Consider the following 21,689-nt stretch of genomic DNA (forward strand, 5'->3'; position numbering starts at 1 on the left):
CTACGGTTCGGGTATGAGGTGAGATGAATCTGTTGTGGCAAGTTTTTATGACCGGATGCCCTTACTGACGTCAACCTCATCAGGGGAGTCAATGAGATTAATTATGTGGTAGTAGGTAGGGAAAGTGTGAAACCCGGTGCAGGCACGTAGCCTACTCCGGCCAAATTGCACCAAGAAGTCTGCTCAAGGCTTAGCGTCCCCATCCGACGGACGAATCACCATCAACAGCGTCATATGAGCACTGCGAAGAAATTCGAAATTGAATCCAGGATTTTAGCAGGCAGCCTCTTGATTAGAAATTGTATACCACCACCTCCCCTATGCTGCCGTCAACGTTCTGATGGTAAATATTTTTCGACCAACGGGACTCAAACCGGCTAACCACGGTGTCAGATTTCAACGCCTTAACGATCACGGCCACCAAGCGGGTCAAGCATTCCGCTGAGATACTTCACAAATACTTTTATAGAACTTGATCACCAAAGGGACTGTGCAATTCCACACTAATAAGGGGAAATAATCAAAGGAACAAGCGTGCAGAAGGGGGACTTCGACTGAATCCGTAATATTAAGGCAGCATTGGAAGTGTGGCACACTTTGAGACTAATCGCGGCATTTGATAGCACCAGGTGACTTTGAGTTCGATTCCCGGTTAGGTCAGCTGAACCTTGACAGCTCGGAACATACCTTTTAGCCGAGCTGCTCTTCTCCCTACTCGTAAGTGTTTTCAGCCCAAAGTTTCCAACATTATAGTAAAACTACTCCTTTGTCGGAAATCACTCAAAACAAACTGTGGTGCTTCCCTTTTGATCTCTTCCAGTTCTCGTATCCCGGTGATGGTTCTGTAAACTAATTAACCTCTTACCAGTGACCCAGTGCCTTTCACACACCGTCATAACCACGTGAAGAGAGCTGTAATCCCGTTTGTGTGAACACTCTAATGAAAATATTTCCTAATATTATTAACACCTCCAGTGATCCCCATCAGATACTTACACCCCATAAATACAGTAATTAAAAACAGCAGGGTCATAGGCCATTTATTGTACCGGGTGCAACGAAATGAGAATAAAAATTTATCCACTTACTAGAATCCAAAACGAATGGTCACGACACAAAAACAATGAGTGGATCCAGTTCACAGTGCCTTCGTTACTGGGATGATGCTTATTATCTACCACCCGCGGAGGCCCAGATCCGAGTCCTGGCTCTGCCACGAAATTCGAAATTTTCTTCTATTACTGTCAAAATAGATTTAAATATTTTCTTTCCCAGTAATTCGGCCTCTTCTTTAACCTCTACAGAGTCGCTGGTATCCAGTAAGCGATTTATACAAAAAAGGCTCTCGACGTAAGTCACGTCCCTTTTCAACTGTTTATTTATTGCTTGCTCTCCCAGGAACTCGTTTGCACTTTGCGTAACTTCACATCCAAAAACACTTTCATTGGAACATAATTCAACATATGAGACCTCCATGTCCGCCTCTGTGGTGTAGTTGTTAGCGTGATTAGCTGCCAGCCCCGGAGGCCCTGGCTCGATTCTCGGCTCAGCCAAGAAATTTGAAAAGTGGTACGAAGGCTGGAACGGGCTCCACTCAGCCTCGAGAGGTCAACTGAGTAGAGGTGGGTTCGATTCCCACCTCAGCCATCCTCAAAGCGGTTTTCTGTGGTTTCCCACTTCTCTACGCAAATGCCGGGATGGTACCTAACTTACGGCTACGGCCGCTTCCTTCCCTCTTCCTTGTCTGACCCTACCAATTTTCCCATCCCCCCACATGGCATAGCAGGTGAGGCCGCCTAGGAGAGGTAATGGTTCTCCTTCCGAGTTGTATCACCCGACCCAAAGTCTCACGCTCCAGGACACTGCCCTTGAGGCGGTAAAGGTGGGATCCCTCGCTGAGTCTGAGGGAAAAACCGACTCTGGAGGGTAAACGGATTAAGAAAGAAAGAAAGAGATCTCCATGCCGATCGAACTTATGATGAGCACCTCTGGTTAAATAGCACAGAACCGTTACACGCCACAACGCGGTCAGACAGTGACTAACTGCTGCTCTCATTCGCTACACGAGGAGAAAGGGGGGATCAGGAACTCACCATCTTCATAACTAAAGCGGAGAACCTTAACCACTCGACCACCGCGCCACAGTCTCGCGCTTCATGGTACCTGGCATACTAAAACTCTCGTAACTTTTCTCGACATTTTCAAAATAGCCTTTTTCGGAAAATTTTGAGAGTTGTGCGCTACTACTTTGTCAGTGTGTTTTTGTGATGTAGTACTACCAACCTACAAAGTTTGAACAAAATCGGTGATGCGGACATCGTGACCTCCGCTTTTAAGTTAGGCATGAAGTAAATGGAGGGACTGCCTGGCCGAGGCGGTAAAGGCGTGCTCGGTTCGCCCGGAAGGACGTGGGTTCGAATCCCCGTCAGGAAGTCGTAAAATTTAAGAAACGAGATTTCCACTTCCGAAGGTGCATATGGCCCTGAGATTCACTCAGCCTACACCAAAAATTAGTACCAGGTTAATTCCTGGGGGCAAAGGCGGCCGGGCGTAGAGCTAACGACTCTACTCCATCACGTTCCGCGGTTAACAATGGTGGAAGCCTTTACCTTCCACTCCTCCAAGGGCCTGTACGGAGGTGTCTTTGTCTTTTATTGGCCAAATGGATGAAGTTGCGCGTGTCAACCAGCCTCTGTGGTGTGGCCATTTAAGGCGAACGAAAGAGGTCAGGTTACCGAGAGGATGAATAGACTATATCAAGGAGAGTAAGATATAAAAAGAGAGAACAATACGACCGTAATATACTCTGTTTTTTATATTTATTTCGACTTTCCCCAACTGGAGATTTCCTCTGAGGACAACATATACGAAAAGACAAAATGAATATTAAAAGTAATTGTGAGTTAGCACATCTGACATACTGTACGTTTTTGCATTACAAAGTTTGGGTGATATGGTTCTCCAGGATTTAGACGGAATGTTTCAAGGCAGTCAATGCAATTATTAATGCCAGGTTGGGGATAAATGATTAGCAGAACTGGACGAAAAAGAGAGGAATGGTTTCTCCATCGCCAGCCATTAATATGACTTCCATATCGTCCAGCCCGTAATCTTGTTGACAGAATGGGATGGTTGGTTCATATGTTGTTTCATTTTCCTCATGTACCTCATTGTGTTGTTAGGATGTCTCAAATCTGATCGTCGGATCTATAATGCCCTTTCGGTGGCCTTTGACGGCTATCATGTCAATTCGACGGGTGCTACCTTTAATACAGAGATCTCGAAGACTGTAAAGCCTGAGTCTCTAAACGCTTGAGCAGTGGCAGATCGTATTTTATGGTGCCTAGTGTTTCGTTGAGATTCTCCATGTGAGCAGTAACCGAGGACGTGAGCAAGAGCTTCTACCTCGTTGTGACAGTTCCGTCAACGGTTAGTGTGCTACGTTGCCTGTCATTCATCACGCCATTCACTACAATATAATCCTTGAAAATCCAATGATGGCTGGAGAACGTTTACGAGAAAGAATAAAACTTTTCTTTCTGTGGAAGGTCGCACCATTTACAAAATTCATCTTCTCTCGACTTGGTTCTTAGTTTCCGGGGACAAAAAGAACCATTTTTTAAATTTAATACGCTATCATCTGGTGTTAGACGACGCCTTTTCAATCAGTTGAAGCTTTCTGCTTTTGGTTCCCTTGTATTTAGTGTTCCGAGGTATATGTGGAACAGCACAGGTGAAAGAAGGTGCGGGGGTGAACGGGCTTAAAATACGAAATTAAAGTTAAGATAAAATTTAACAAGGTTATATTTTCTTTCCAAAATCAAGAAATAACAAGCATGGCAGGTACAGAGTAGCAAGGCAACAAAAGTACAATTACAGTATTTACAGGATTTGGGCTTCGAGCCCCGAACTCAAAATTCTTGAGCAATTAGCTCAGCTTTACCGCAAAACAAGTTTCAACAGAGGGGCAGAAAACCCCATTCATGCCCAGGAGCACTTGCTCGAAATTACACAGTAAAGCCTCCTCGAGGCACGCAGAACCAAATTTTTAGAAAGAGCAATCTGCTCTTAAGTACGAGCATATCCAAGGCCACACCAAACTCCACTTTCACGTTGTCCTCCAAGGATATGAAAACAGGGGTAAAATACCCAACCTACTGAGGCCTATTAAGTAAGGAAAGGTTAATTACGTGGCCTCTAAAATACCAACTTGAGAGGAGGCGTTCTTGCACTCCTAACACATTTTATATAAAACCTACTTGGCACTAGGCCGTTACTGCAAGGGCTAATCCCATACTAAAGAGGTGACTTTTAAAACGAAACAATTTACATTACGTTAAGGAAGAAACGGTTGTGAAAAATAAGTTCACCTCAATGCAATATGAGTGGGAGCTCGAGAGGGTTAAGCACTCTCTATCCCAATATGTGGTTAAAACAGAAAGAATTGACACCGAGTGTCTTTACATTTTTAAAGGAAAGTTACATGGAAAAGGCTTCGGACCTGCCCCGAGAGTTAAACTGCTGAGCTAGCCAGAAAAGAAGTTATTAAAAGGCCATTACCTTGTGGATGAACTGCTGCCCGAAGAAAGAGGCGCTTCCCGCCCCCTGCTACGTACTTTACACACTGAAAGATGTTACTGAAGTGGCGCGGAGACGAAAATCAGGAGTTTATATACTCTCGCGGAAAGTTCGAGGCGTTTCAGGAATGAGAACACCCTCCCACAAGAATTTTATTGGCTAGGGTTAAGCAACATATCCCTGTTGAGGAAGATACACCTGATTGGTCATAAATTCATTAAAGAAATTCTGGATTGGCTAAATTCAAAACAAGGGGAAAGAAAGGGTTATAAAGCCAACTTAAACAATAACAGAAAGAAATTTAGCAAGGAACAAACTTTTGAAATAAAAATTTCTCCAAAAAACAGTTCTTTCACTTCGCACTAGGGTGCACCATTGTAGTTCTTCAGTAGTGTCCTCTAGAAGAGAATGTTCACACTTCTTACTACAGGCAAAACAAAAGTACATCGAAAACGACCCAGTTCAGAAACTTCAAAATTTCCAAGTAGTGACTTCTTCTGAGAAACTTGAAAATTAGCACATTAGATAAAGTTCAGACTTCCTCCAGTAGGGGAGTTTCAATTGGCGCAAAGTTTGAATTAGCGACGTGGAGGTGTACCAACCGGTACAGACCTCCCCCCCCAAAGGTCCCTCCAAGGGGTAACACAGAAGAACATAAACTTTTATTTCCACATAAGGTCCAAGCTATGATGTTGATATGGAAGTTAATTGCAGAAGTATTTACCAACAAATTTTCTTAAAATGATTGGATCCAGTTTCAAAATTCTTGTAGCAACTTTTGAAGTACATATCCAGCTATGTTTATGTTCAAGTTTCTCAGAAGATGTCACTACTTGGAAATTTTGAAGTTTCTGAACTGGGTCGTTTTCGATGTATTTTTGTTTATGTTTATGTTTGTAGAAGTTGAATTCAGAAGGAAACTTTTAGTTTTTAAAGTTGAGGAAAAATTTTCTAAGTCCACCAGATATTGCAGAAATATCCAAAAAAAGGTAGTAATGTTGAACTGGAATGTCCATATAGCTGGATATGTACTTTAAACGTTGATAAGTTTGACGGCCAGACCAGCCACCGCTGCTTGAGTTCAGAGGAGGTCGCTCGGACCCCTCAAGTACCCTGAGATACCGCTCGCCCGCACTATGAGAGGAGTAGTGTTGAAGCACGCCGCGCCCGCGGCGAACATGCAGGTCGCGGGCCAGTTACAGGTTGTGCGCCGCACATCAGCCTTGGCCGGGAGGAGGACTCCGGCTCGCCGTACACAGGTTGGCCTCACTGGAGCAGGGCGGGCCCTTTCCCTGCCTCAGTAGCGGTACGGCGCCGCGCTACTGCGGGGCACTGAAACATTAAAGCTCGGCGGCAGAATTTTGTTGGACCAGAATGATTTTTTGAGGGCACATACATTGTGGCGAGGTTGAGGGGTGAGCGGCGTGGAGAAATTTATTTAACTTGAAAGCCACTGTGTGTTATGTTAGCAGGAGACGGGAGCGTGGTAATGGCCATGGTAAGGACAGGATGGCAGTTTAACTGATCGGGGGAGGTTTACAAAAAATAATTACACACAAAGGAAACAGATTCCAAGGGCAGAAGGCCTTAAAAGTGAAACCCCCCCAAACAAAATGTAACCTCCATATTTCTTTCAAAATTATATGAAGCAAGTTAACACAGAAATTACACCGGTTTCACCTGTGACAGGTGAACCCTAAATATCCTCTCGGTGGCTGGATTACTTAATAACAACGTAACCGGCGTAAGGAAATCTAGAATAGTACACGGCCCATGAAATCTGGGGGCAAGCTTGCCCGCGGGAACAAAATTCTTGACCATCACCTGGTCGCCTACCTTCAAGTTGGTGGGTCTCCGTCCACGATCATATCTTTCCCTAACCTTCTCATGAGACACTTTAAGAGTGGCTTTAGCCTTCTTCCAAAGATCTTTAATGTTATCGGGGTCTATTTTCTCTGGTAGAATGTCACTCAGAGACCAAAGGTTAGAGAGCGGCGTGATGGGAACAAACTTGAACATCAGCGAAGCTGGCGTAAACTTATGAGATTCATGAACCGCCGGGTTCAAAGCAAAGGCTAACCAATGCAGGGGCGTGTCCCACCTAGAATGATCTTCATGATGATAGGCAATAAGCGCCGACCTGAGATTACGATTAACCCGTTCAGCCAGAGATGGTTGAGGATAATAAGCAGAAGTAGTCACATGAGAAATGGACAGATCAAAACAGAATTTACGAAATAGATTAGATGTGAAAGCCTTAGCATTATCAGACACAATATATTGACAGGGACCAAAAGAAGCAAAGATTGAATTTAGACAAGTAATGGTGGACTGAGCGGTTGCCAGCTTAGTCGGAAATAACCAGGAAAATCTTGTGAAACAATCTACACATACAAAGATGAACTTGTTGGCATTTCCCTTTGACTGGGGGAAGGGTCCTACATAATCAATATACAGGCTTTCCATAGGGCGCGAAGCCTGATGAGAAGACAAAAGGCCTACCTTGGTGGACATGGTTGGTTTACTAAGCAAACAAGATTTACAAGTCTTTACTAGTTCACGGATTTCACCGTCCATAGCCTTCCAGATGAACCTTTCACGAATCTTTTCACGAGTTTTAAAGATTCCAAGATGCCCCCCTAATGGGGTCTCATGATAGTACTTGAAGATCATAGGTACAAGAACAGCTGGAACGACAACTTTCATCATCTTATCATGCCTCGAAGGGCAACATAAAACACCATTCCTCAGTACATAAGGGACGACGTGTTCCCCAGAAGAAAGGGTTTCCTTTATCGGAGTCAGCGTCGGATCTTCACGTTGGTATTTCTCGATATCCCTAAAGAGCATGGGAGCATCTGTTAAGATGGCATTAACCTCAGATAGTATGGACTCGGGAGGTGATGAACTATCGACCGGTTCATGGGTCTCGACGTCGTTGGAAAACATACGGCTGAGTCCGTCTGCGACAACATTTTCGGTACCTCTGATATGCCTGACATCGAATTGGAAGGCAGAAATTCGGATGGCCCAACGGGCTATACGACCAGTACGACGCGGCCTACCTAAGACCCAGCTTAAGGCTTGATTATCCGTCTCCAGGTCGAATTTGACATGTTCCAGATAGAGACGGAACTTTTCTAAGGCAAATAAGACTGCCAAACCCTCGAGCTCATAGATGGAATACTTGGCTTCTTGAGACAACAGAGTCCTAGATGCATAGGCGATGGGTCGCCTCCCTAGTTCAGTCTCTTGAAGAAGGACTGCCGCTACCGCCGACGACGACGCGTCGGTTGGACGATGAATTTCTTCGAGAAATCGGGCATAGCAAGGACAGGGGCATTACAGAGAGCTAACTTAAGATCTTCAAAAGCGGCTTGTTGAGAAGGTCCCCACTCAAATTTGATGCCTTTCCTACGAAGAAGGTTCAAGGGCGCCGCTTTATTAGCGAAGTTAGGAATAAACTTCCTGAAGAAATTCACCATACCAATGAACCTGGCGATACCTTTGATGTCCTTAGGAGGTTTAAAATCACGGATGGCCTGTGTTCTAGAATGATCGACTGCAACACCATCAGGTGACACAATATGCCCTAGGAATGACATGGAGGGCTTAGCAAAGGCAACCTTGGACAACTTAACAGTTAACCCAGCCTTACGAAGGCGATCGAGAACTTCTCGCAGATGATCTAGGTGTTCTTCGAAAGTCTCAGAAAATACGACGACATCATCAAGATAGTGATACAAGTACTCAAATTTGATGTCGGAGAAGACCCTATCTAGCAGTCTAGTGAGTACAGCTGCTCCCGTGGGGAGCCCGAAAGGCACGCGGTTGTATTCATACAAATTCCAATCCGTGGCAAACGCTGTAAGGTGTTTAGACTCTTCCGCTAGGGGAATTTGATTGTAGGCCTGATTCAGGTCCAGGATAGTAAAGAACTTGGCCTTACGAAACCATGAAAAACAAGAATGAAGGTCGGGAAGGGGCACAGATTGTAACACCACCTTCCGATTGAGAGCCCTATAATCAATGACAGGCTTGAAGCCCCCTTGGGGTTTCGGGACTAGAAAAATAGGTGATGAATACGCTGACTTAGAGGGCCGAATAATACCATCCTTCAACATTTGATCAATGATTTCCTTCAGAGCCTTCATTTTAGGTGGAGACAGCCTATAAGGTGGAAAACGGACCGGAATCGAATCCGTGACCTCAATTTTGTATTCAATAAGGTCAGTAACACCAAGAGTATCAGAGAACACCTCTGGAAACGACTTACACAACTTACGAATACTATCAGCCTGCTCCTCAGGTAGATGTCTAAGGTCTAACAACATCTCATCCTGGGTAGGCGAAATAGATGAACATGATACAGAATTACACTTTAACAAGGGGATTTTACAATTGGAAGCAAATTTGAATGTGCACGACTTACTCTGAAGGTCGAGCACAAGACCAGTGTGAGAAATGAAGTCAGCTCCCAATATTATGGGGCAAGACAATTGCTTGGCCACAAACAATTTAATTTTCCATGTAAATTTAAAAATACGAATTTTGACATTTAAAGAACCTAGAATTTCTAATGGAGATGAATTAGCCGAAACATATTGGACCGAAGACGAACAATAGTCAGCAAGCTTACAAACCGATTTCAATTTTGAATACCATTCAGCCGAAATAATAGAACAAACACTGCCGGAATCTAATAGAGCTGTTATAGGCTCACTATTTAACTCAATTTTGAGAAAAGGCACAGGTGCGGGGGCATCCGCCGCAATCCTAAGACATTCTTTGGGGCATTCAAAAGATGAATTTGAAGACTGAACTTTCCCTGAATTTTCGACCTGTTTACCAGGGTCTGAGCCTTGGGAAGCAGAATTAGTCGACTCAGCCGAAGCCGCTAGTCACTTATTATTAGTGACATTGGTGGAAGTTGCACCAGAAGTTGAGCAGGAGGGGGTGCTATTTGAATTTGGGCAATTCTTGGCGATATGTGAGAAAGCCCCACATTTAAAACAGCCTTGTGATGAGCCAGCTCCATTATTTGCCCTACTAGATTTGATCAATGGGCACTTGTTCCGAAGATGGTCAGGCGACCCGCAAGCATAACATTTACGAGGTGTGACTGGACGGCGAGGTGGAGGCCGAGGATTACTAAAAGAAGGAGGGGGTTCTTTCGCGACACGCAAGGAATCGGCGTATCTAACTCCTTCCGCTGAGACGGCCAATGCTTCAAGTTCAGAGAAGGTTTGCGGGCACGCCGCGAAACACAAATATGACCTATAGGATGGTGAGATACCTTCCACAATAGCTTGTACAATCTGATCCTCAGGGAAGTGAAGAGCAAACACCCTACTATAGAACTTAATATCTTGGATGAAATCTGCCAAGTTTTCATCCAAGCGCTGTACACGATAATAGTACTTCTGAATAAGGGAGGACCTTTCCCTAGCCGGGATGAAGTTAGCTACCAAGTGGGCGTGGAAGTCTTCAATAGATGATTGCTCGGCAATGGCTCTTACTATTTTGTCTGAGAGAATACCAATTGCATAGGGATAGATGATTTGCAAAATCTGACATGGAGAAAGAGAAAAAACAAGGGCATGATCCTGAAATTCAACTAAAAACCTTAAGAATGAAATAACTTCACTGGTAGTGTTAACAGAAAATTTAGAGATACCTCTGAGCAACATTGCTAATGGATGAGGCAAGCTGCTGAACCCCGGTGACATAGTAGGTAAAGGTTTAATTGGCAAAGATGTTAATTCAGAACGTACATTATTCAACGAGGTACGGCGTTCAGATTCGTTGCCCAATGGGGCAGAGGTTGTTTGAGCTCCAGCGGTTTTCCTATTGACTTCTCCCTTAGGAGGCTCTTCCTCGCTACCTACATTCACCGTGGTGGGTTGATCAGTTTTGGGAGGAACTTCCCCAGTTAACAATTGGGTAACCTTACTGGACAATTCAGAAAGATTTTCAAGAACCATACTAGCTTCCTTCCTCTGAACGTCATTCTACTTCAGAGACAACAGATCGTTAACTCTATTAGAAAAATGAAATAACCTGGCTTGCGCACGCTTAATCTGATTAGGAGAAGGATCATTTTCTTCAAAAAAGCTAACTACAGATGCTAGCTCAGTAGTATTGTCATTGATCGTGGAAAGAGAGTCGTCAATTTCTTTCTCTCCCAAAGTGGGGATGGAAATGGGCAAATCAAGGGACTCTCTAAGCTTATTTGTGTCTACCGCAACCGTGCCTCCAGATTGCACATTTCTAATAGTTAACTCATAGATCAACTCCTCCTTGCGCAAATAGTTAAGATGGAGAACATCGCGAGGGCCGGGCATGATGACAGAACAATTTTGAAAAAGGAAAATGCAAAAATTCCAGCAACTGAGAAAATTGTTAGAGTTCGGATCAAAGCAATGTTTAGCCGTCAAAAGGGGCTAAATTGAGACCCATTCAACCACGCTCTGCTACCACTTGTTCCGAGGTATCTGTGGAACAACAGAGGTGAAAGAAGGTGCGGGGGTGAACGGGCCTCAAAATACGAAATTAAAGTTAAGATAAAATTTAACAAGGTTATATTTTCTTTCCAAAATCAAGAAATAACAAGCAAGGCAGGTACAGAGTAGCAAGGCAACAAAAGTACAATTACAGTATTTACAGGATTTGGGCTTCGAGCCCCGAACTCACAATTCTTGAGCAATTAGCCCAGCTTTACCCCAAAACAAGTTTCAACAGAGGGGCAGAAAACCCCATTCATGCCCAGGAGCACTTGCTCGAAATTACACAGTAAAGCCTCCTCGAGGCACGCAGAACCAAATTTTTAGAAAGAGCAATCTGCTCTTAAGTACGAGCCTATCCAAGGCCACACCAAACTCCACATTCACGTTGTCCTCCAAGGACATGAAAACAGGGGTAAAATACCCAACCTACTGAGGCCTATTAAGTAAGGAAAGGTTAATTACGTGGCCTCTAAAATACCAACTTGAGAGGAGGCGTTCTTGCACTCCTAACACATTTTATATAAAACCTACTTGGCACTAGGCCGTTACTGCAAGGGCTAATCCCATACTAAAGAGGTGACTTTTAAAACGAAACAATTTTCATTACGTTAAGGAAGAAACGGTTGTGAAAAATAAGTTCACCTCAATGCAATATGAGTGGGAGCTCGAGAGGGTTAAGCACTCTCTATCCCAATATGTGGTTAAAACAGAAAGAATTGACACCGAGTGTCTTTACATTTTTAAAGGAAAGTTACATGGAAAAGGCTTCGGACCTGCCCCGAGAGTTAAACTGCTGAGCTAGCCAGAAAAGAAGTTATTAAAAGGCCATTACCTTGTGGATGAACTGCTGCCCGAAGAAAGAAGCGCTTCCCGCCCCCTGCTACGTACTTTACACACTGAAAGATGTTACTGAAATGGCGCCATGCCCCAATCTCAAAGGAGTAACCGGAGACCGGTTCCGATGTGGATTTTAGCCCGCCGACCGAATAATTAGGTCTTGAGTGCTATTTCCTCAGATGAACGGTTGTGATGAACAGAACGGAATTGAGTGGAGGGGATCCTATGTGGAGGGATCAGAGCTGGTCAGAATGTGACCTGCGCCACTTTTGAGGAGGGGCGACGCACTTAGGGAGCCCTGGGTTTGACCCGGTGTTCTGAATTTGATGCTGATGGTAATTTGCACATGAGTAAGCTGATGTGACGTGGGTCACCCATCCGGATGGACGCCACGCCCAATGTTGCTTAACAGTTAGTGACAATAACGTTAGAAGAAGAAGGAGAGGAAGGAAGTCTATATCTGGGTCTTGGGGGAGGGTTTTGCTGGTGGGGGCTACTTGGTAGGGGATAACCACGGAACTTGATGGGAGATGGTTGAACTGGACTAATATACTATTAGTTGTCTGTTTGGCATGGAGGGTAGTACTGGAGGAGCTTGGGGGGAGAGTAAATTGATCAAGAGACGGAGGAGATGGTTAGTTTCTTGGCTGGGCTGGGGGATGGTACCATGGTAGGAGGCAGGGATGGTACTATGGTAGGAGGGAGGGAGGTTTGCGTGAGGTGGGGGTTTGGTAGTGTGTAAGTGTCGGGAGTGCTTGTAGTGTTCTTTAACTGCCTGCTTGATGTAGGGGCAACCAGGATATGAGGCTGCGTGGCTGCCTTCACAGTTCGCGCACCTCGCCTGCTCCCTCGGTATTGTGCAACTGGTATGGCGGTGGGGACCACCACACCTATTGCAGCGAGTGCCTTCCGTGCATGATGCAGCGGTGTGGTGTAGCTTTAGGCAGTTAAAGCATTGTATGACCAGAGAAGGAGAAGGTGTACTGAGTGTATTGGGTAGAGTAGGAGTGTTGGTGCGTGTAGTGAGCCTGGGAGCAGGTTTTTTACGCCTCTTTCCAGTCTGCGTGTTTTTGTCTGTTAGTGTAGGTGGAGGGTTTGTTTGGGCTTCAGTGGACTGGGTAGATGGGGGAGTAGAAGGCTGGGTGAAAGTTTCGGAGTGAGTGCAGGTTTCACAGGTAGTGGCGCGGAGACCCGAAAATCAGCAGTTTATATACTCTCGCGGAAAGTTCGAGGCGTTTCAGGAATGAGAACACCCTCCCACAAGAATTTTATTGGCTAGGGTTAAGCAACATATCCCTGTTGAGGAAGATACACCTGATTGGTCATAAATTCATTAAAGAAATTCGGGATTGGCTAAATTCAAAACAAGGGGAAAGAAAGGGTTATACAGCCAACTTAAACAATAACAGAAAGAAATTTATCAAGGAACAAACTTTTGAAACAAAAATTTCTCCAAAAAACAGTTCTTTCACTTCGCACTAGGGTGCACCATTGTAGTTCTTCAGTAGTGTCCTCTAGAAGAGAACGTTCACACTTCTTACTACAGGCAAAACAAAAATACATCGAAAACGACCCAGTTCAGAAACTTCAAAATTTCCAAGTAGTGACATCTTCTGAGAAACTTGAAAATTAACACATTAGATAAAGTTCAGACTTCCTCCAGTAGGGTAGTTTCAACTGGCGCAAAGTTTGAATTAGCGACGTGGAGGTGTTTCACCCGGTACATTTAGTATGAAAGGGTCTCTGGAATTAAAGAGTATCCTAAGGGCATTAATGGGTTGAAGAACAACCTCGCAAAACGGACGGAATAGCCCTAGTCCCTTGAATTTCCTAGGACTGCATAGCATGGTGTCCGGCATATCAGTGGGAACTTGTAAGATTTCCTTCTAAACGATGTCAGATATTTAGTTGCAAATAGAGGATTGTGCGGGGAATTAGTTAATTCACAGAGAATAGCAGACTGAACAGTCTATAATGAAGATGATTGTACAGGAGGCCTATGTATAATCGTCATCACCTAACGTTGGTTCTCAAGATAGAAATTGATCGTTTCTACCCTGTTGTCACTGAATTTACTGATTCATCTTTATTTTCTGAATATCGGGTTGCCTTCTGGTTTCTCGGCGAATAGACTCCGCTGTCCTCTACAATATATTCATTAAGACACTTGTTGAATTATACACTTCAAGAACATCAATAATGTCTCAAGGGAGTGAATCTCCATTATTGAGACTTACATTGGGCCTAGTGTTCTTTTGCGTAATGTTTGGCGGTTTTTAATAAGGAAGTAACTACCGGGTGACTTGGCCGTGCGCTTAGGGCGAAAAGCTGTGAGCGTGCATTCGGGAGATAGTGGGTTCGAACCCTAATGTCGGCAGCCCTGAAGAGGGTTTTCCGTCGTTTCATATTTTCACACCAGGGACTGCACCTGACCACGGCCGCTTCCTTCCCACTCCTAGCCCTTTCCTATCCCATCGTCACCATAAAACCTATCTGTATCGGTGCGACGTAAAGTAAATTGTAAAAAAAATTTAAAAAAATTAGGAACTAAATACGCTGGCAGCGAGGGTGAGTGTAATTTGATCGCTATATTTGCTTTCTACAGACCAATTTTTCATTATATTAACGGTATATATGTAAGTGTGTACAATTTATAACTTTTTTGTCACTAATTCATTATATTCATGCCATTTCAAGTCCCAAGATCGTTCATACTAAATGGTGGTATCCATTTGTTCACCCATCGAATACTTGGAGAATTTAAAGAAGTAGCTATAGATAAAAACTCTCTAGGATGGGATATGACATACATCTTCCTCATAATTTCCCAGCCTTCCTGTTGGATACAGTCTCGAACTACTCGAAACCCACTGTCCTCGAGTATTAGTCATTCCGTAGGCTAGCAGCAACTGATAAAGATCTCTTTTCCGTAGTCTAAACATGCGAAACAATAGATTGAAACAAAGGGATACTCCTAGAACGGTTGCATATGCTGGGTGAAAGAAAAAGTCCACAGTTCTATTCCTTCAGGCGAGCAACTCAATGTTGAAAACATCATAGGGATATGAGATATGAATTTTAGGTAAACAAAATATAATAAAATATGAGAATATATTCTTTATTTCAACACATTGCAATCTTTTTTTTTTTTTAATCATCGTTCTCCATTCGATTAGACACGGCCGACTGGATCCCTCGCAGCGCTCCGAGCGACGCATCAAGTCGGCCGTGGATTAGATTAGCAGTTTGCCTTTTTCTACCACTACGAGCGCTAATGTAAGTCAGTGCGTTGTTTCACTTAAGCACCACCATGACGAATAGAATACATGGTCACACAACGTTAACTAACAACCGTGCAGGCAGTGATGTAAGGTACGGATGGATGGTCAGACAATGTTACCTAGCAAACGTGCAGGCAGTGATGTAAGGTACGGATGAATGGTCAGACAATGTTACCTAGCAATCGTGCAGGCATAGATGTAAGATGTGGATGGATGGTCAGACAATGTTACCTAGCAATCGTGCAGGCAGTGATGTAAGGTACGGATGAATGGTCAGACAATGTTACCTAGCAATCGTGCAGGCAATGATGTAAGATGTGGATGGATGGTCAGACAATGTTACCTAGCAATCGTGCAGGCAGTGATGTAAGGTACGGATGGATGGTCAGACAATGTTACCTAGCAACCGTGCAGGCAGTGATGTAAGGTACGGATGAATGGTCAGACAATGTTACCTAGCAATCGTGCAGGCAATGATGTAAGATGTGGATGGATGGTCAGACAATGTTACCTAGCAACCGTGCAGGCAGTGATGTAAGGTACGGATGGATGGTCAGACAATGTTACCTAGCAATCGTGCAGGCAATGATGTAAGATGTGGATGGATGGTCAGACAATGTTACCTAGCAATCGTGCAGGCTATGTCTTACGGCTGGTTGCCATCTGAAATTAGCAGCCGTTGATGGATGGCCATGACCGGAAGACATATTTATGATCATTTGATTTTCGTAAATGGAAGACTTGTTTCCTTCTTTATGTTCGTACGACGGTGCAAGTCGAGTAGGGTATTCGTACAAAAGTTCCACATCCTATTTTTGACAGATATGACTTTTTATGATCCCTAGAATCGTAAAAGTTTGGTTTCGCAACATGGCTGTGATTTATGACGTCATGAGTTATTTAGGACGTAAACCTCGCTAAAACGGCATAACATTACTCACGCCATTTGAATGTGGATAGAAATATCGAGTTACAGATTTAGTTCCTGTCCTGGTCGCCTTGGACGGCATTTTTCACACACCTTATTTAAGAGAATGCCCGCTGTAGGTCAGGGCACCTGTTCTGGTAGACTTACTCAATCGGGATATTATTCATCACACGAGCAGGCCTCTGGAATCCCATAAACCACGGTCCTGGCAGTTCTCACGGGGGAACAACATTTAATTACAAGCTTTATTGGGTTCGGGCATGGCTAATTTTCATGTTAGACGGTTAGAAGCTTGTTTCTTCACTCCGCCATATGTCTAAGCTATGTGGGGCCCGGGGCTTCCACCTCGGTCCGATTTCAATTATATTAATATGTGTGTCTCGTTAGGTCCCTCCCTCGTTCCCCCCACTTGTTAGAGCGCCGCACAGACGCATTAGTCAACCCGTCACACCGCCAGGTCGGCCCGCAACACGGAATTCTACGGCTCATTGTGAGTTCTTTGTGTCAAAAGAGTGGCAGCCGGCTCACGTCCAACTACAATGTCAACTACTAAACTGCGCACTGTGACGACTTATGCCCATTAATTCGCTGATCACTCGTGTAAAACATGCCACAATATTCGTTAAGGGCAGCTGGAATGCCTTACGCTATCGATGTTAATATTTACAGTTGTATATAGCTGTATCTATTAAACTTCTCTACCCAGAACTTTGGAATTTTAAGAACTGATTTCTTTGTGTATATCTTGTGAGTAAAGTGCTTCTCACGGATTGAATAGGATCGTTTATACCCGTTTACTTAAAATGAAAATAACAATGCGAGGTGGCTTCGTGGTTCGCGACGCTTATTTTTGAGCTTGTTTGGTCTTTAAATCCCACTGCCGGAAGCCCTGAGGATTGTTTTTCACACCAGACAAATGCTGCGGCTCTACGTTAAATACGGCCACGGCCGCTCCCTCACGAATGGAAGCCCTTTCCTATTGTTGTCTCGGCGAAGGACTTTCATGTATTTGTGCGACGTTAAATCACAAGGGAAAGATAAAAGAACATGCACTGTCAATGTAAGAGGAAGGCGGTAGAACATTGTGACGCTATTACCTGGAGTAAAGGGACGAGTACAGCTAGTTAGCACGCCAATACAGTCATGGAAGGGGATTTTTCAAAACAGCATTTTGGAAAATATATTGCAGAACAGGGGTTTCCAATTTGTATTGGCTCGAAGGCCACATTGGAAACCTTAGGCATGCTCGCGGGCCGCGCTTTAATAATAATAATAATAATAATAATAATAATAATAATAATAATAATAATAATAATAATAATAATAATAATAATAATAATAATAATAAATCGTAAAATTCCTAAAATATAACAGAGATACTAGTATGAAATAATATGCATCGTTCAACCGAAATAAAGGTGTAATCATTTTAATTGCTTACAATTTCATAAAATATTAAAATCTATATAAATAAATAAAGTTGTAGGTGGTCTTTTATTTCGTTTGTTTTGACAATTTTTCAGATATTTATCCGATTTAGGTCAAATCAAGACTGTATCAGTGGGTTTTTAGTTTCTCCGTCTGTCTGTGCGTCTGTTACACCATCACGGCCAAACAGCTCGATAGATATCGACCATACTTACAGCTTATACCCATCCAGAGGAAGGTTCAGATATGCATATTATTTAAAAAGCACTCAACAGGAGGGGGTTTATAAGGAAACCACAACAGTTTTATTCCACTTTCTCTTATATTATTGATTTTCTGTAAAATCCGTGGACTGTGTGTGAAACGTTCCTTCGTATTAAACAACTTCCTTTGAGGGAAAATTCCAGGCTGTTCAAATATATTACTTTTAGCCCCAGGAAATATCAAAATATGGAGGCAATTTCATGATGGTGCAGAACTTCGATTCGTGGTAACTGCTTTCTAAACGGAAAGTCATTTCACAGAGCAGATTATACAATCGCTGCTCAATTTGGAGAAATCTTCAATTTTGGTCCTATGCCTTATTGTCGTATCTCAATTCTTTATACTTTAGATAGCGCAGCATTTCTTGATTATAATTAAATCTCTGCAACTCGATTGTGACTGACATTCGGAAAGGGGTCCTGTCATTATAATAAAATCTATCCACCTCTATTGTGAACGGCAGTTGGCAAGTGAGCCTGCCGTTATTGTAGAAACTCCCGAGCTCGATTGTGAGTAGGAAATGTGGCCTGCCATTATCACAAAATTTCCCTAACGTGCATCTCCCCGTTCTGTTTCTGCGGCGGCACTAAGAGACATGATATAATCTTACCTGCTGCGTGTTCAATAGAACACCGTATACGAGGTAAAATACCGTAGCAGATCACGGGTGCGTTTGCTAATGAACACTCTTATACCCAGGACAATTAAATTTAAAAGAAGAGTACCCAACAATGTCAGTTAATTTATATTAACTAACCTATAGAACACACTGTTCTGAACACCACAAGGAAGGTATTTGCTAGGAACAATATTATCCGGAAATTATCGGTTTCAACCTGGGGAGCGCATCCTCTCCTCTTAAGAACTTCAGCAATAGCTCTCTGTTATTCAGCAGCAGAATACGCCTGCCCTGTCTGGTGTAGATCTAGTCATGCTAACCAAGTGGATGCTGCCTTAAATGATACCCGCAGACTCATTACAGGATGTTTGAAATCTACACCACTTGATAAAGTTTATTGTCTAGAAGGTATCCCACCTCCAGATAATCGCCGCGAGTGTGCATCCAGACTGGAGAAGTCTAAAGCACTGAACCTGACGACCCATACTTTATACGGGTACCAACCAGCAACCCAACGTCTCAAGTCAAGGAAAAGATTTCTCTACACAACTGAAAGCCTCACTGAACCACCGTCGAACTTCAGAGTGAATTCATGGCGTTCCAGATCCAACCACCTTGCAGAAAGGATGACGCCTTCCGAAAGACTTCCTTCAGGCCACGAGCAGAGCTGGTCAACATGGAAGACGCTCAACAGGTTGCGTTCAGGAGTTGGAAGAACAAAGACCATCATGAGAAAGTGGGGTTTTGTCTGCGACTCCACTCTATGTGAATGTGGTGAAAAACAGACAATGAGCCATTTTCTTGTTTGTAACTTGGGTCCAACTACTTGCTCTCTCCAGAATGTGATCGACGCTACCAAGGAAGCATGTGAATTAGCCGCATATTGGTCACACCGCATTTAATTAAATTTATATTGATGTAGAGCTTAATCACATCGTTACCTGCCATCATCAGAAATAATTAATGGTTATAGTACCAGATTTGTTATTGTCCTGATATTATTGTAAGATATAATGTATGTTTCTGACACGATAAATAAATATTTGACGAATGAGAAAAGGGAAAAATATACCTAAATCAAATTGAGATTAATAACGTGGACAAACAAAACTTAAATAAGGACCATTTAGTGGGAGTAGTGTGAAGGTAACAATGATATACAGTTGTAGGAGCCTAAAATCCCAGCAACGTACTTCCAGAAGTACTTCCCTGAAAACGTCTTCGAGTGTGCAGCAATGTGTACCAGCCGGTACTCCCAATGACAGAAGAACGAATATTTGAAAACAACAATGGCAGTTCAAGTATTTCTTTGTATTCGTTGTAAGCTACGTTGCATAAAATGTCCGCAGTGAGGTTGGCATCGATCCCATAGCCATTTTTATAATGGTTAAGGCGTAGCGATGGCATTTGTGAGGGCCCATTTTCTGGCGAAGTTTGAATTTACATTTTTAATTAAAAAATAATCTATTCAGACCGAGTGAATACGTAAAAACAGGAAGTCATATTAAAGAATGAATTAGTTCTGACTTGGATCTATAAAGTATAAAAAATAATTTTTGTAAATTTTTCTCATATTTCGTAAAAAAAATATTTTAACCTTCGCTGGTCGGCATTTGAAAACCGCTCTTGTAGAATACAGGCTACTAGTCAAACGATTTCTAGATTATAGTAGAGAGAAATTAATTCCAAATAAAATTTTTTCCAAAATAAAGGCCCTAGTTAGGTCCCTGTATCTTGCAGAGGTCATGAAGTACTCATCAGCAAATATGGATGAGTTTTTACGTCAAGGACGCTACAGGAGTGGAGTTTTTCTCGCCATCAATGCTTCTAATAACTTCTGTCGATGATATCTCGAGAAAAAGCGAGAGAGAGGCGTGTTTTCACGCTACCACTCATTAGAGAAGTTTTGAAGATTTCAACACGTGCTGCGAAAATAACTTCTCTTGAAACATTTCAAGATTGCTCCAGCTCTCGAGTACTATGGAACTTGCCGAAATGTTCACCTTACAAAAGAGGCATATTCCTTTGGAACATATTAATTTTCCTATTTCCCATTCTCTCATATTAGCGGCCATGTTCCACCGCCGTCAGGGGCCACACATATTTTCGTACACAGATCTCTACTTCGCGGCCGGATTCGATTTCCTACTGAACGCTGTCAAGTACTACAACGTCCCTTTGTTCATCTCTGGAAGCTGACCTTCTCCGCAGATAAGCTCTCGAATTCATGCACTGAAACTTTCTCTTTTTTTGAGGTGGAATGAAATGCATCATATCCCACCCCCACCCCCTCTTCACTGTTTTTGAGCCCCAGACGGTTGAAGCGTTGGCCTTCTGACCCCAATTTTTTCAAATACGACAGACTCGTGTCGGTAGATTTACTGGCACGTAAAAAATCACCTGAGGGACAAACATTCCGTACCTCGGCATCTCCGAAAACCGTAAACGCAGTTAGTTGGACGTAAAGGCAATAACATTATTATTATTATTATTATTATTATTATTATTATTATTATTATTATTATTATTATTATTATTATTATTGCACCGGGAGGTACACCTCTACGCCGCACTTTTAAATCTTGCGCTATTAAACCTCCTCTACAGGAGAAGCACTGAACTTGAAACTAGACCTACTTAAACTTTTACTCAGAAGATGTCACCACCTTCATTTTGTGATTGTGAAGTTTCCAGTACTGTATGAAGTTCTACGTGTTTTGTTTACCATTTATCGGGAAGTTTGGACTTTCTGCTACAGATGTCACTACAAAAACTATGATCATGCACCCTGGTGCGAAGTAAAGGAACTTCATTTGAAGAAATTTTGTATTCATAAGTTTGTTCTTTACTAAATTACGTTCATTCATTTTTGGGTTGGCAATATTAATCTTTTCTTTCCGCCAGTTTTGAATTCGGCCAATCCCTAATTTCTGTAATTAATTTTCGGCCTATCACAGGCTTCGTCTTCGATATGGTGTGTAACTTTACGCTAGCCAATAAAAGTAAGAGGGTGTGGCTTGATTGTTCATGAAAGGTCTCGAACTTTGCCCGAGGCTCTTGGCCACTTGATCAACATCTAACTAAGCGTCTGTATGTGAAGCAGGAGGCGGGAGGTGCCTCTTTCATCAGGCAGCAGTCCTTCAGCAAGGTAATGGCCGTTTAACATCTTTATTTCTTGCTCGCTCCGCAGTTTAACCCGAGGGATAGGTCCGAAACTTTAATATGTAACCTACTTCTCTAAAATGTAA

The sequence above is a fragment of the Anabrus simplex genome, chromosome 6 (assembly GCF_040414725.1).
Source record: "Anabrus simplex isolate iqAnaSimp1 chromosome 6, ASM4041472v1, whole genome shotgun sequence".
NCBI classification, from domain to species: domain Eukaryota; kingdom Metazoa; phylum Arthropoda; class Insecta; order Orthoptera; family Tettigoniidae; genus Anabrus; species Anabrus simplex.